Here is a 14869-nt window from a genome sequence, read left to right as displayed (position 1 = left end):
GGGCCTGTTGAGGCACAGAGGACTCCCTTGCTAAGACATTAGAGTTAGACTCTGAATTATCATCCTCATTATCATTTTCCACATTCCCTTGGTTAGCAGGTGTGACAGGCCTAGTAGCCAACCTTTGGTGATTCAAACACCCTTGTAATTAATTCATTTTTCTGTCCTTTAACAGGAAGATTCCTGATCTTACACAATTCTTTCAGTTATTCTACTGTTAAAATGATCAGGGCTTCCTGACTGAAGTTATACATATTTGGCATGTTACAATTGCTGTTCTAGTGGAGCTTAGTCTTGTGAAGGTTTTTAGTTGAACAAAAGTAAAGCAAACACTCAATGTAACAACTCTACAATAGATCCTCACCGCCTGCCACCAGTGTTAGGCAAGATTGAATGCAGTACCCTTTTGGAGACTACACCAACCTTGTCCTCCTGGCAAGAGGAACCCAACCTTTGGTATAAGTCTGTACTACACAGGTTGGTAGTGTGGCTGAGCAGCCAGGCTTATCTCAAGAGGGGTCAATGTGAGCTGTAGGGTTGTAACACAGTGACAAGTATCCAAATAAACTCTTATACTGAAGGTTTCTTGATTAAACAATTATTTATTAATTTAATAGTCAGTTGAATGAGCCTTCTTTAGAAGGGGCAATAAATAAGTAACACACAAATACACTCCAAAATACACCCTCCTAGTTTCTCTGAATCAGTAAGTACCCATTTGGGATGGCACACAGATGTTTCCTACACCATGAGGTGACTTAAATAACTAGGACACTGTGGACATTAATATATTACCGGTACATTTAGAGCAATGCTGAGTTGGTGTCAAAGAAAAGGGTTTAAGAATAAAACAAAAGGTTAAACAAATATTCTGAAGCAGGTAAGTACTTTTGAACCCCCCAATGCAAAGTAGATTAACCCTTTCCTGGAGGAACGGTAAAACACAAAGTCAGAGGTAAGAAGAGTCTTTCAGGGAGCCAGGACAGCCAATGTTAAGTTAGCAAAAGTCTAGGTGAGCTGAAGCACTTCTTTTCAGTAAGTAAAAGTCTTGCACAATGTTTTAGAAGTCTTTGTAGAAAAAGTAGAATCATTGTAGGTCCAGAAGCTGTGAGACTTGTGGGGGCAAAGCTCCTAGCAACTCTGCAACAGCAACCAAGACGGGTCTCAACTGAGAACATGTAAGGCTACACAACAAGAGGTAAGTCCCCTTAGTTTTACAGTACCTTTGGTTAGAAGAAATGGTTCCTGCTGGCTTCTGTTCCTGTGTAGGTCTGCAGATTCTGTTGTTCCTGGGCCTCAGTCGTGGGGACAAGAGAGAGGATGTCTGGGGACCTCTACACTAGAATGGGAAGGTCAGTTGCAGCAGTGGGCAAATTTCACATCAGCTGCACTTTGCGGTTTCAGCTCTGCACGAACCTCGCAAATAGCACCACCATGGTTCTCAGTTACCAGTCTGGACTTTCCTCGCATCTGGGGTCCAGCACTCTATTGAGGTGGCTCAGGCTTGGTCAGTCCTGCTTCCTGGGAGTTTGGAGGATCTTACTGGAGCTTGGGTCCGACTTAAAAGTGATACACTCAGTCTGGTGTTCCTCTGCCTGGCATTTCGGTTCCAGCAGCTGCAATGGAAGTTCATACAGCTAGCTCTGAAAGGATGTCCAGACAAGTTCACTTTGGGGTTGATTGGTCCTACCAACCCAAGGGGAATTTGGAGCTTCAGCACAGCAGCAGGGCTACACCAGGCAACGTGTTGCATCAGGCGTCTCTTCCAAGTTCTTCGGATTCCTTCGTCCAGTGGTCGACTCTGCCTTCCAAGCCAAAAAGCTGCACCTATTATACATGTTTCTCCCATTCATTCCAGCCTAGCTGTCAATCACACAGCAGGGTGGCTCTCCTCCAAGGACAGCTAGCCGGCCAATCACCTTTGGGTGTATTCCTTTAACCAAGGGGATGAAGCACAGGGAGTTTCGGGCACCTTCCTCACTTCCTGCTCCTGCCTGCCACTTTCGAGCCAGAGGCGGGCTTAACTCATGAATGCCGCCAAAGACAAAACAAACAAAGGCACTGTTATGCTTGAGCTAAAAAATGGCACTGGTACGCAGTGCATTCTGGGGGCACTCAGAGCCATAATGGATATTTATTCCATGCCTCAGTGAAAAGCTGTACTTACTTTGCTGAGAGCTGAATTTGATTTGCTGAAAAAACATGCTTTCCAAACCTGGTATGCAGCCAGTCAAGGAGGACATTCTGCTGGGAAAGCTGGTTTTGTTATGTCTTGCTATGAGTTATGGAACTGTTTTCCGTGGCGTTTGTTCTTAGGAGAGGAGGGAAGCGCTTTGCTCCTTGAGGTTACTGTTGCTTGACCCAGCTGGCAACCAACGGTCACTTATCAATGCGCAAGCGCATTGCTAGAAGGTTCGAGAAATTGCCACCCCTGTTTGAGGAGTGCATATATGCGGAACCCCTCAGCGGTCAGATGAGATAAGCACAAAGACCTCAGTCGGAAGGGGGACGCCTTTGTCCGACATACCTGTGGGCTGTTGTTCTCTCGGCCTGGCTGTTACCGGGGTCTTCCAGCCGCTTCTGGCGAGATGAGCGATTCAGGTTCGCCCACGGTGATGTATTTTCTTTTGAATCTCTGTCTTTTCTGTGATTTATTTCTGTGTTATCACTTGTTGCTTCCAAGCTATGAATAAATAGCCGTATAAGTGCTCATTATTTCACTAACTGCGTATTTGGCTGTGAGTTATTGCTTCGCCTACCTGCGTTCAAATTATTTTTCTTTGCTCTACACATGTACTGGTAATGACGTGTCCGTGCACATTTGGAGAGCAAAACATTTTGGTGCTGTGAGCAGGGTATTTGTGAGGAATTGTTTCCAAATGTCAAAGAATCTGTTTAAACGCAGATAGGCCTTGCTTTCATTGCAGGCGAAAGATTGTTTTCAGTTGGCAGTGAGTGTTGGGCTGTGTTAATCTGTTTTTTTTTGTGTGTGCGTGCCTGCGCGAGTAACTGCAGTGTTGAAAGGAGAAAGAAAAAAGAGGTTTTGCCAATTACTGTAATGATGAATAGCTTGTTCAGGAAAAAGGGCCTTCCCGCTGGCAGTGAATGTCCAGATGTTATCATTCCAGGTTGGGCTAAAGGCCCATATGATAAATTAGCCCAGGTGTGGGCGTGCGGAGCGGGACTGTGTGAAACATGGGATCATGGATTGGGAGACGCTGATCCGTCTGATGTAATGTCTTGTTTACAACAGGTTTCAGTAGAGAGGGGCGAGGAATGCACCGCGCTGGGTAGGCGGGGTTGGGTCCTCCTGCATGCCTATAGGAAAATGCATCAGAGAAATGAGGAAATGAAAGAGAATATTTCAAGATTAGAAACAGAGTTGGCTGCAGGAAAGCAAATTGCGTTGATGCCGCAGATTCAGATGAAGCTTTGTAAAGATAAAGCTGATAAATATCAGGCTGTAGCAGAGAGGGCAGCAGTCAGAGTAGCCCGGTATAAGTATAGGAAAAGACGGGGAGGGGTCAACCAAACAAAAGTGGCAGCTGGAATCGCTACCGCAGGTGTGGATTGGGACCCTGAAAAGTGGGATGGAGACATTTTTGACTCAACAAGCCCAGAGAGCAGCTCGGCAAATGAGTCAGATCCCAAAGCGGAACTTAATCAGAAGACAGTGGTGGCTAAGCCAGTTAGAAGACGGCGAGCCGGGCCCCACCTGCAGAATCCTGCGGGCGGGGTTGTGGATTTAACCACGCTGGAGGATTACACCCAGCAGGAGGTTGGGGAAATCATTACTCGTTTGAGGCAAAAATCAGAGAAACCTTTATTGACATGGATGGTGAGATTGCTAGATGGGGGCGCCGCGGGGTTGTTGGTAGATTCCACGGAATCACCGCATTTTCTACCTTTGTCAACTCACACCAATGTACAGGAGGTCTTAAGGACAGGGCCGCCCCCTGATAATAATGGCCAAGATTCACAGGTGTCTTTGTTGCACCTAGCAGCCCAAGCATGTAACCGTAAGTACCCCATTACCACAGATTGGCCTAGCGAGGAAACAAAGTGGCATGCTATGAAAGAGGCAATTCACGTAGATGCTCCAGGACACATGGGGGCCGTGCCGCTCTCAGTTTCAATAGAAATATGGTGATCAGAACTGCACTGCTCACATACAAAAGTGTCATTATGACTTTGCTCGTAGGTATGCGGGCAAACCCACTGATGAGGTAGTGGATGCCATTCGGCAACTGGCAGATTTAGGGGAGTAGGACAAGAGTGATAATAAGCCACGGGAGAGAGAGGGGCATAGTGAGAGAAGAATTGAAGGCAGGAGGAAAAATAGTAGAGACTCCCGAGTGTCCAGGAAAGACATGTTTTTGGCTTTGTTAAAAGATGGTGTGCCACGAGAAGAAATTGATGGCATTGAAACTAGGGTAATGTATGATCTATACAAAAAGAGAGGGCTTGCAGCCAAAGAGTGCTATAAACCGGTTAAGAAACAGGTAGTAACCAAGCCACAGGGGGAACCCTCACCTTCCGCTCCTCCTGAGGAAGAACAAGAAGAAGGGTCTATGGGGACACCTTCCCCGTACCAGCCAACATACGCTGATTTGAGGAAGGTGGTGAGTGCAATGCTAGAGGCAGAGTCAGGTCACACGCATTCAAAATTTGACTAGGGTTACGGCCAAGCTCCGGCAGCGTCTGCTCGCATAAAAGTTGATAAGCGGCCCCATGTTAATGTTAAGATTTTTTGGGGGCCTGGAAATACGCAAGGGGTGCGAGCATTGATAGACACCGGTGCAGAGGCCTCTCTGATTCATGGAAATCCAGCACGATTCAAAGGCAGACAATTTACTATTACAGGTCACGGGGGAAAGGAGACCCCCGCAGTACAAACTGAAGTGGAGATGAAAATAGGTAATTTGACTATGCAGAAATACCAAGTGTTGATTGTCCCGATACCTGAGTACATAATTGGCTTTGACATTCTGGAAGGGTTGACTTTGGAACTTGGAGGTAAAACGTACCAGTTTGGTGTGAGTGCATTGATCTGCACATCCATTACTGTAGGCAAATTGAAGATGCCCCCAGTACAGGTGTCTGTAGCAACCAAGCGGGTAGCAATGAAGTAATACCGCATTCCTGGGGGGCACAGGGACATTTCAGACACCATCAAAGGGTATGTGGAGGCGGGTGTGTTATGCCCTATTACTACCGCATGGAACAATCCTCTCTGGCTTGTCAAAAATGGGGATGGGTCTTGGAGGATGACGGTGGATTACCGTGAGTTGAATAAACACACTCCTCCCTTAGTGCCCGCGGTCCCAGATTCCATTACCTTGATTGAGAATGTCCAAAAGTTTGAGGAGACTTGGTATGCAGTGGTAGATTTAGCCAATGCATTTTTCTCTGTGCCAATTGCTGAAGGGTGCCAAGAGCAGTTTGCATTTTCTTGGAGCGGGCGTCAGTATACCTTTACAAGGTTACCTATGGGGTACATACATAGCCCGTCTATCTGTCACCGGCTGGTGGCAGAGCACTTAGACAAGATACCGTGTAAACCTGACATACAAATCTCTCACTACATTGATGATATTTTGATTCAGGGCAAGGATGAGCGCAGTGTGCAAAATCAGTTAGAAGTCATTATGGAAGGATTGAAGAAGGAAGGGTGGGAGATTAACCCGAACAAAATTCAAGGCCCAGCTGAGACAGTGATATTCCTAGGGATTCAGTGGCATAATAGGCATCGAGAAATGGTGTCGAAGGCCCGACAGAAGATTCTTGAGTTTACCACTCCAATGAACAAAAAGCAAGCTCAGCAGTTCATATGGATGTTTGGGTTTTGGAGGCAGCACATTCCCCATTTAGGACAGATACTGAGTTTCAGTGGGGGTAAGAGCAGCAAAAAGCATTTGATTTGGCAAAAGATACCGTGCAGCAGGCACTTGATCTATGGCCATTGAAGGAAGGCGAAGTGGAGTTGAATGTGTCTGTGCAAGACAATTATGCTAACTGGAGTGTGTGGCAGAAACAAGACAGGAAACGTGTGCCATTAGGGTTTTGGAGCCGTAAATTACCCGATGCTGGTAACTCATACACTCCGTTTGAGAAGCAGTTGCTGGCATGTTATTGGGCCCTTGTTGATACCGAGCAAATGACGGTGGGCCATGATGTATTGATGAGGCCAGAAATACCGATTATGCAATGGGTACTGAGCTCTCCTAAAAAACATAGAATAGGACATGCTCAAGAACCCAGCATAATTAAATGGAAATGGTACATTCAAGACAGGGCCAAATCAGGTAAGGGTGGAGTTGCAAAATTACATGAGCAAGTAGCCAAAATACCGCCCTCAGATTACATACCACCGGAAGTGCCTGAAAAACGCGAGTCTCCTGTGAAATGGGGAATACCTTACGTGGAGCAGACAGAGCATGCCTGGTTCACGGATGGCTCGGCCCAATATGTGGGAACAGAGCGATACTGGAAAGCGGTGTTGTATAATCCCAAGACAAAAAAGATTTTGACAACATCAGGGAAAGGGAAGAGCAGTCAGTTTGCAGAGCTTTACGCAGTTTACCAGGCATTGAAACAAGAGAACCCTGGTCGATGTCATTTGTACACGGATACATGGTCAGTGGCGAATGGGTTGGCGGTATGGCTGCCAACCTGACAAAAGAATGGGTGGAAGATTCATTCCAAAGAGTTGTGGGGAAAAGAACTGTGGCAAGATATTGCGGAAATGTTATCACAAAGTGAAGTCACTGTGTATCATGTGGACACGCATTGTGCTACAGACTCATTAGAACGTTGGTTTAATTCAGTTGCAGATGAACACACCACGATTTCATCTGTGGATGCGGAGGCTCAGGAAGACGATTTGGAGGGTTTGGCCAAGTGGGCTCACCAGAAATGTGGGCACCTTGGAGAATAGGCTACTATCAGGTGGGCACAAGCTTGAGGAATCAATATCCCTTTAGAGGTAGTGAAAACGATCATTTTGTCCAGTGTGCCAACACTAACAGCACAGCCCTATCCCTCAGATTGTCCGGGGTACATTGCGAAGAGGAAAGTTACCAGGTCAAATTTGGCAGATTGATTATATCGGTCCCCTGCCAATCAGTAAAGGTTGTCAGTATGCATGAACTATTGTGGATACATACTCAGGATACATGATGGTTTTGCCGTGCAAGCGTGCCACACAACTGAACACCATTAAGTTGTTAGATCAGATCATATTGCATTACGGAGTGCCTTTGCAGATTCAAAGTGACAATGGGTCACACTTCAAAGGCAAATTGATTCAAGAATATTGTCAGGAGAAGAGCATCGAATGGCTCTACCATGTGCCTTATTACCCTGCCGCTTCAGGATTAATTGAACGGATGAATGGTTTGTTGAAAGAACAGCTGCGCAAGTCTGGAGATGGCAGTTCAGCTGGCTGGTGTGATTGTGTGTTTGATGCAGTGCAAGTGCTAAACAATAGGCCTGTGAATGATCATGAAACTCCTTTGATGCGGCTAATGACTCCTGCTTTACAGATTCAACCCAACTCAGTTAGAGTAACCCTAGTTTACTGGGAAATTACCCCGGGTTCTTTAGCTCCCTATCGGGCGACTCCAGAGTCAGCAGGGGTAGACTTGCATTCCCATGAGGAAATCAGATTAGACCCAAGAGGGATTGTTGTAATTGAAACAGGGATTGGAGTACAAATTCCCCCAGAGCATATAGGATGGATTGCCCCTAGATCTGGCCTAGCATTGAAGGGAGTTCAAGTGTTGGGAGGGGTCATTGATGCCGATTACCAAGGCGAGATCAAAGTCATCCTGATGAATAGTGGGGACCAATTGCTACCAATCTACAAGGGCGATCGGGTGGCCCAACTAATTATCATTCCTGTTACGTTGTCCATGATTAAGAAGGGGGAGCCTCCTACAGTGTTATCTACCTATGGGGATCGTGGTTTTGGCTCTTCAGACAGTATGGTACCTGGTGCGAAGGTGTGGGTGGAAAGGTCAAGTGGCCCACCAGTGCCCGCAGATGTCATTGCATCACGCAAAGACCAAGTAGTATTAGTGATGAAGCCCGGTAGAAAGAAATGGCAGTATGTGCCCGCAGACAAATGTTACCTAAGAGAGTGATTTTCAACACTTATATCTCTTTTCTGGGTTTGCCTTGTAGATCCTGTGTCTGGCTGGTGTAATTGTGGGACTAAATGGACTCCGTTCGGGAGAGTCTAACGGCATGCTGCTACCAATGAAAAATGTCACATCTGTGCCAGCGATCCATGGGAAACCGATGATGATGAGCAATGATGACCAAAAGCAGCCCTATGCTGATGCCGAAAAGCCAGCCAGACCGAAGACATGGATGTATGGAATGCGACAAACACGTCAGGTGCAAGTGAAAACAACATTGATCCCAGCTATGCGAGAGGCGTCTTCAGGACGGCGAAAATATTCCTCAATGATCACCCAAACAGAGAATATGTGGACGTATCTGGCACAACAGGTGCTCAACATTACGCACTTTTGCCTTACTGACGTGCCCAATGCTGAAGCTTTACTGACTACGTGCTTAGTAGCGGTGCCGACCCAAGTTCCAGTTTTAAAGCACATTTTCGGCATCATGCACAATGACTCTTTGGTTCAAGATTCCGATATTAGGCAATCCTTTTCTGTCTATGAGTACTGCAGGTTTTGCCAGGAAACGGATCGCAAATGGAGAAACTTGTCACGTATTATAACCTACAATGTAACTCAAGGCGATGTGTGTTACCTTATGACATGCAATGCAAAAGAAATTGGCAAATGCCAACAGCTCAATTTAACCAAACAGCAAAATCAAACTGTGTTCGAGAAACGATTGTGTTCACGAGTTCCAAGCACATGTACCAGTATGAATAATACTATGGGCCTCATTACAGGAAGGCGGTGAGCCATGGCGCTATTAGCGCCATGGCTCATGCCGGTAAAATACCGGCACCGCCTTGGCGGAAAGGGGATTTACCGCCCCATTCCAAGGTTGGAGGGGCGGTAAATCCCCTTTCTGCCATTGCCCTTCCCCATTCCCATTTCTGCCCCATAGGGCTCTATGGAAATGGGGAAGGCGCTAATTACGCCACCGCAATTTTGCGGTGCCGTAATTAGCTCCGAGGTCCCTTAGCGGGTTGGATTTTAACGCCTGCAAGAAGCAGGCATTAAATCCTCCAACCCGCAAAGGGACCTCGTAGTACGGCGGTAAGGGTTAACGGTCACCGTTGCCATTAACGGTGACCGTTAACCCTTACCGCCATCCATGTAATGAGGCCCTATGTCTTGCAATCATACAGTGATAGCTGCCAGTTATCTGAATCATGTGAAACTTCCAACAGGATGGCTCTTTTCCTGTGGCAACATCACATACACTTACATTCCAGCTAACATTTCCAGAGGTCCATGTGCCTTAACTCGATTAGGACTAATGATGTTCCCTTTACACCCAGCAATATCTCGAAGCAAAAGGTCAACTTTCGAGTCTGTGGGTCTATCCCACGATTGTGATTCACATGTGCATTTGCTATCGGAGGCTGAGGTTCTAGCATTAACCCTTTCATTAGTGGGAGTTTGGGGTTTAGCTGCTGGGGGTTACAAATCTTTAATCAAATTAGCATGTCTAGTAGTAAAAGGACTCAATCATACTTCTTAGGCATTAAAAGAGTTACTCCTTGACAACAAAGTTATTAGAAAAGCAACTTTGCAAAACAGGGCTGCCGTTGATTATCTATTGCTGAAGCATAATTTAGGTTGTAACGCAGTTGAAGGTATGTGTTGTTTCAATCTAAGTGACCATTCACGATCCATTGAAAGTCATATTCAAGTTTTGAGTGATCTCATTTCTCAAGTGTCCCAGGATCATAGTGGGAATTGGGGGGATTATTGGTTATGTTCATGGATTCCTGATATTGGGGTACACTGCGTTACGCTTTTGCTTGCGTTTGTATTATATTAGCTATCATAATAGCTTGTTGTTGTTGTATTCAATGCATTCCCAACTTAGTTCTAATGTTTTGTCGGTTCCAGAGACCGGCTCCTCTGCCACTGGGCTATGGAAGATAAATATCCAAGGGTGGAATTGTTATGCTTGAGCTAAAACATGGCGCTGGTGCGCAGTGCATTCTGGGGGCACTCAGAGCCATAATGGATATTTATTCCATGCCTCAGTGAAAAGCTGTACTTACTTTGCTGAGAGCTGAATTTGCTTTGCTGAAAAAACATGCTTTCTAAACCTGGTATGCAGCCAGTCAAGGACATTCTGCTAGGAAAGCTGGTTTTGTTATGTCTTGCTATGAGTTATGGAACTGTTTTCCGTGGCGTTTGTTCTTAGGAGAGGACAGAAGCGCTTTGCTCCTTGAAGTTACTGTCGGTTAACCCAGCTGGCAACCAACAGTCACTTATCAATGCGCAAGCGCATTGCTAGAAGGTTCGAGAAATTGCCACCCCTGTTTGAGGAGTGCATATATGCAGAACCCCTCAGCGGTCAGGCGAGATAAGCACAAAGACCTCAGTCGGAAGGGGGACGCCTTTGTCCAACATACCTGTGGGCTGTTGTGCTCCAGGCCTGGCTGTTACCGGGGTCTTCCAGTCGCTTCTGGCGAGATGAGGGATTCAGTTACGCCCAAAGTGATGTATTTTCTTTTGAATTCTCTGTCTTTTCTGTGATTTATTTCTGGGTTATCACTTTTTGCTTCCAAGCTATGAATAAATAGCCGTATAAGTGCTCATTATTTCACTAACTGCGTATTTGGCCGTGAGTTATTGCTTCGCCTACCTGCGTTCAAATTATTTTTCTTTGCTCTACACACGTACTGGTAATGAAGTGTCCGTGCACATTTGGAGAGCAAAACAGGCACCAAACGTGGTTTGGCGCGCAGAGTAAATCTCAAGAAGGACCTTTCCAACAAGAAATGGTGAAAAAAGAAGACCGGGCCATTTTGACAATATGGGCACCCATGGGTACTTTAATGCAGCTGCGAACGCAGCCCGCGGTAAAACCACACAATGGTAGTAAAAAGTAAACCACTGCCACCAACCATTAATTCTAGACACGGTAACATAAAAATGTTACATTAGAAACTAGACAAAGGGGATACTAAGTAACCCCTCCAGCACCCTATTGTAAGATAGTGTGTGCTTGGTCTAGAAAGTTACACATGTAAGTACAATTTCACTTCACTGCTCTTGGAAACAGTAGTTATCAAAGAGAAGGTATTTAAACCTTTAGGGAAATCTGAAAGACTTTCCTGTGCCACTGCACTGAAGGTGCTGTGTGTCACAATGTAAAAAGATGATGCCTATGACGTTTGTCAGACTCCAAAACCAAAAGAAACACAGAGTTCAAATCATAGAAAAAAACATGAGAGAGTGGGAAAAAGTCTCACTCTCTCCAGGTTAAAAGTTAAAAGTCCTAGAGTCCAGCAAAAGTGCTAGGGTCTCTAAAGTAGAAGGTAATTGGCACATTTCTGAGAATTCTCCCTAACACGAACCCTGTGCGGCAAAGCCTGCGCAGGCCAAGGGTGCAGTGTTGAGTGCCGCAGGTTCGCAGAGCACGCTGCTCGATCCACGGCCAATACGTGCTACACACCTATATCCGACTCCGCTTCTCTTAAAACCTGCGTGCCTAACCCTCTGTGGCAAAGCCCGCACAGGCCAAGGGTGCGGTATTCAGCTTGGCAGGTGTAAGGCGCCATAGAATGATGCCGCTGAACTCGACCAGTACCTATCTCGCATTTTCAGCCGGACCCCATCACTGTGATCTTGCAACAACCTTAGGTTGATCCGAGACTGGCTACAGCTGCCACCCAAGAGCCCCTACAGCACCCTCCATGCAAGTCCAGCCAGCCTCCAGGGACTTCTGCTACACTTGGACCGCAGGTAAACGCCTTGGTGCCTCCGCCCTTCCCCACACCTTGCCGCTCCCCGAATGCACACCTAGGCCACTCCCGACTATTCCCCTATCAACCCGACGCCTATGGCTCCACTATTGCTACATCCCCTTCCAATCCATAAGAGGAATAGCTTCCTCGAGCTACGCACTCGGCTCACTGCATGCGTCCCACACCACGCTCCTCAACCACTCTGCCCACCACAGACTCTCAGACCAGGCCCCACGCAACCGGAAATTCAGATTCTGCAATCGCTACTACCCCTCCAATCCTTACGAGGGATAGGTTGCTCAGACTGCGCATACACTTCATCCCATGTCTTCCTCTCCACATTCCCCAGCCATTGCGACCTAAGCGAACATGCACACCCGCCAGTCCAATCCTTAAATCTATCAACTGCACGCTAGTCAACGCAAGATCAATCGCAGCCCACACAGCTGAAATCCTTGACCTCATAACCTCCAACAACCTCGACCTACTCACCATTACAGGAACCTGGCTCTACCCCGCTGCAGGCTCAGCCCTTTCCATCGCCATCCCTCCGGCCTACGCATCTTAAAATGTGACGGGTCCACTTAAACAGGAGACGGTGTCCCCCTCATCTTCAAAAACACCCTTACTATCAGAGCCATGCACACCAATGTCATCCCCAACTGCAAATCCCAACTCGCCAAGCTCTCCATGTCACCTACCGACTCCATCACCACCCTCCTTATTTACTGCCCTCGTGGCCCCAGCTCTGCCTTCGAGGATAATTTACTTCAAGGCATCTTCTCCTCCATCAAGCCCAACTCAAAATGTGTAATCCTTGGGGACCTCAACGTAGGCCTCAACGTTGCAGCAGACTCATTCGCCACCAGTGTAGCCACTGCACTTAACCAAGCTGGATTCACACAACGTTCCCTCAAGCCCACCCACAACCTATGCCGCACCCTTGACTGGATTAGTGATCTCAATTGCATCATCCCCATCCCGTCACCTCCCTCTGCCCATGGTTTGACCACCCCACCATTACCTTCAAAATCCCCCCTTCAGAACACCCCAGATCAGCTCACACTGCTAAACCTGAAGGTAGAGCCCAGTGTACAAAAATATCAACACCACTATCCTTGCCCAGCTACTTGCCACCATTGCTCACTCCCATCTCCCATCCTCAATGACGGTTCCAGCTGCACTGGTTGACCTCTACAAGCAAGCCATTGCTCAGGCAGTCGACACGCTCGCCCTACTCCAACTTCGGAAAGTCAAACCTCCACTAAAAAAAACACCTGGTTCACACCTGAGCTTCTTGAAGCCTGTGCCAAAAAGCGCACCTCCTTCGCTCCCTCACTTGGAAAGTCAACTGCCTCAAAGATAAAATCCTCTCCAAACAACTTGCCATGCTAGCCAAACCGCCTCCACCCACGGCACCCAGCACTTTAGCATCCCACACCTGCACCCTGTTCAACTTCCACCCTGTCTCAGCCCCGGACATCACTAAGATCATTGAGAGTCTTAAACCTTTGCATTGCAAAGGTGTCACCTGCCCAGCTCCAATCATCAAAGACTGTGTTGAGACACTTACTCCCATCATCCATGCTTCCTTCTCCAACAATTCGATGGCAACCTCCCTAAAGGAAGCCTGAGTCCTACCGCTACTGAAGAAATGACCCCTCCATCCCCACAAACTATTGCCCCATTACTACGGTACCTTACCTTCTGAAGACCCTGGATTGTGCAGCTTACATCCAGTTTCAACAGTATCTCGAGGAGAACAATTTCTTGGGCACTCGCCAATCAGTGTTATCGCCCTAAGCATGGAACCAAAACCGCCACTACTTGACCTGAAAATTCAACTTGATGCCATCAAGGACACTGGCAAACCTACCCTCCTGATGATGCTGGACCTCTCTGCAGGATTTGATCTGGTAGACCACCAAACTCTGCTCACAACTTTCCTCAACATGCCAACTTCTCTCCATCAGCCTCTAATTGAATTAGATCATTCCTAGCTGACCGATCCTCACAAGTCTTCATCAATGACTTTTCTGCTGCACCTGCTCCTGTCACCTGCGGAGTTCCCCAAGGCTCCTGCCTCTCCCCCGCCCTCTACAGCATTTATACGAAACCCCTCTTCGACCACATTCACCTACTCTGCATATCCTACATGAACTATGTTGAAGACACGCAGCTCCTTATCCCTTTTTCCGGCTCACACGCTCAGGACTCAGCTACCATTAATTCAGTGTATGAAGTACAACTGGATGGTTTCTCACCTTCTCTGCTTCAATGACGATAAAACTGAAATCCTCATCGTCAGATCTCACTCTACACTACGAAGCAGCCTACAAGGAGTTCACCATCGACAAACCGAATCCCCACCTCCGCTGCTGACAAAACCCTTGGTGCTTACCTGGACTCTAACCTTGACCTTTTGAGACAAGTGAACTTGATCACCTCGTTAGCAGCCTACACAGCCAAATTGCTACATGCCAGCAGGCCCTTCCTCTCCACTTCCAACCGCCTTTCCATTGCAAGAACCATCATAGGAACCAAGCTCGACTATTGCAACGCCTCATTTACCGGCACCTCCGAGCGCAACCTGAACAAACTTCAAACGATTCAGAACAATGCTCTCTGAGCGGCCATTGGTCTCTCCAAATCTGACCACATTTCAAAAGCTACGAGAGATGCACACTGGCTGCCCATCCTAGAAAGGATTACGTTCAAAACACTGTCCCTGGTCCATCAATGTCTCCAATTCTGCCCCGACCTATCTCTCACAATGCGTGGAGAAATATTCCCCAGCCCGATCTGTCAGATATGCGAACTCTAACTTCCTGAAGATACCCAACTTCAATTGCCTCTCGATGGGGGAGTAGAACTTCCTGGTCATGGCAGCCAAACTCTGGAAAAATCTCCCTCCTGCACTCAGAAAAGAACCGGCCTACTGACCTGGTTGTT

At 47.1% G+C, this 14869-nt stretch overlaps 1 protein-coding gene across 1 annotated transcript in view; it reads left to right on the top strand.

The window, feature by feature from the left end:
• Positions 1-14869, top strand: part of ERN2 (endoplasmic reticulum to nucleus signaling 2) — a 1116259-nt gene that overhangs the window by 966576 nt on the left and 134814 nt on the right. The window lies entirely within an intron of this gene.

Source organism: Ambystoma mexicanum, chromosome 2q, assembly GCF_040938575.1.
Source record: "Ambystoma mexicanum isolate Mex_15411 chromosome 2q, UKY_AmexF1_1, whole genome shotgun sequence".
Classification (NCBI taxonomy): domain Eukaryota; kingdom Metazoa; phylum Chordata; class Amphibia; order Caudata; family Ambystomatidae; genus Ambystoma; species Ambystoma mexicanum.
Note: the sequence above shows the minus strand (reverse complement) of the source record. Positions and strands in the feature narration are given on the sequence as shown.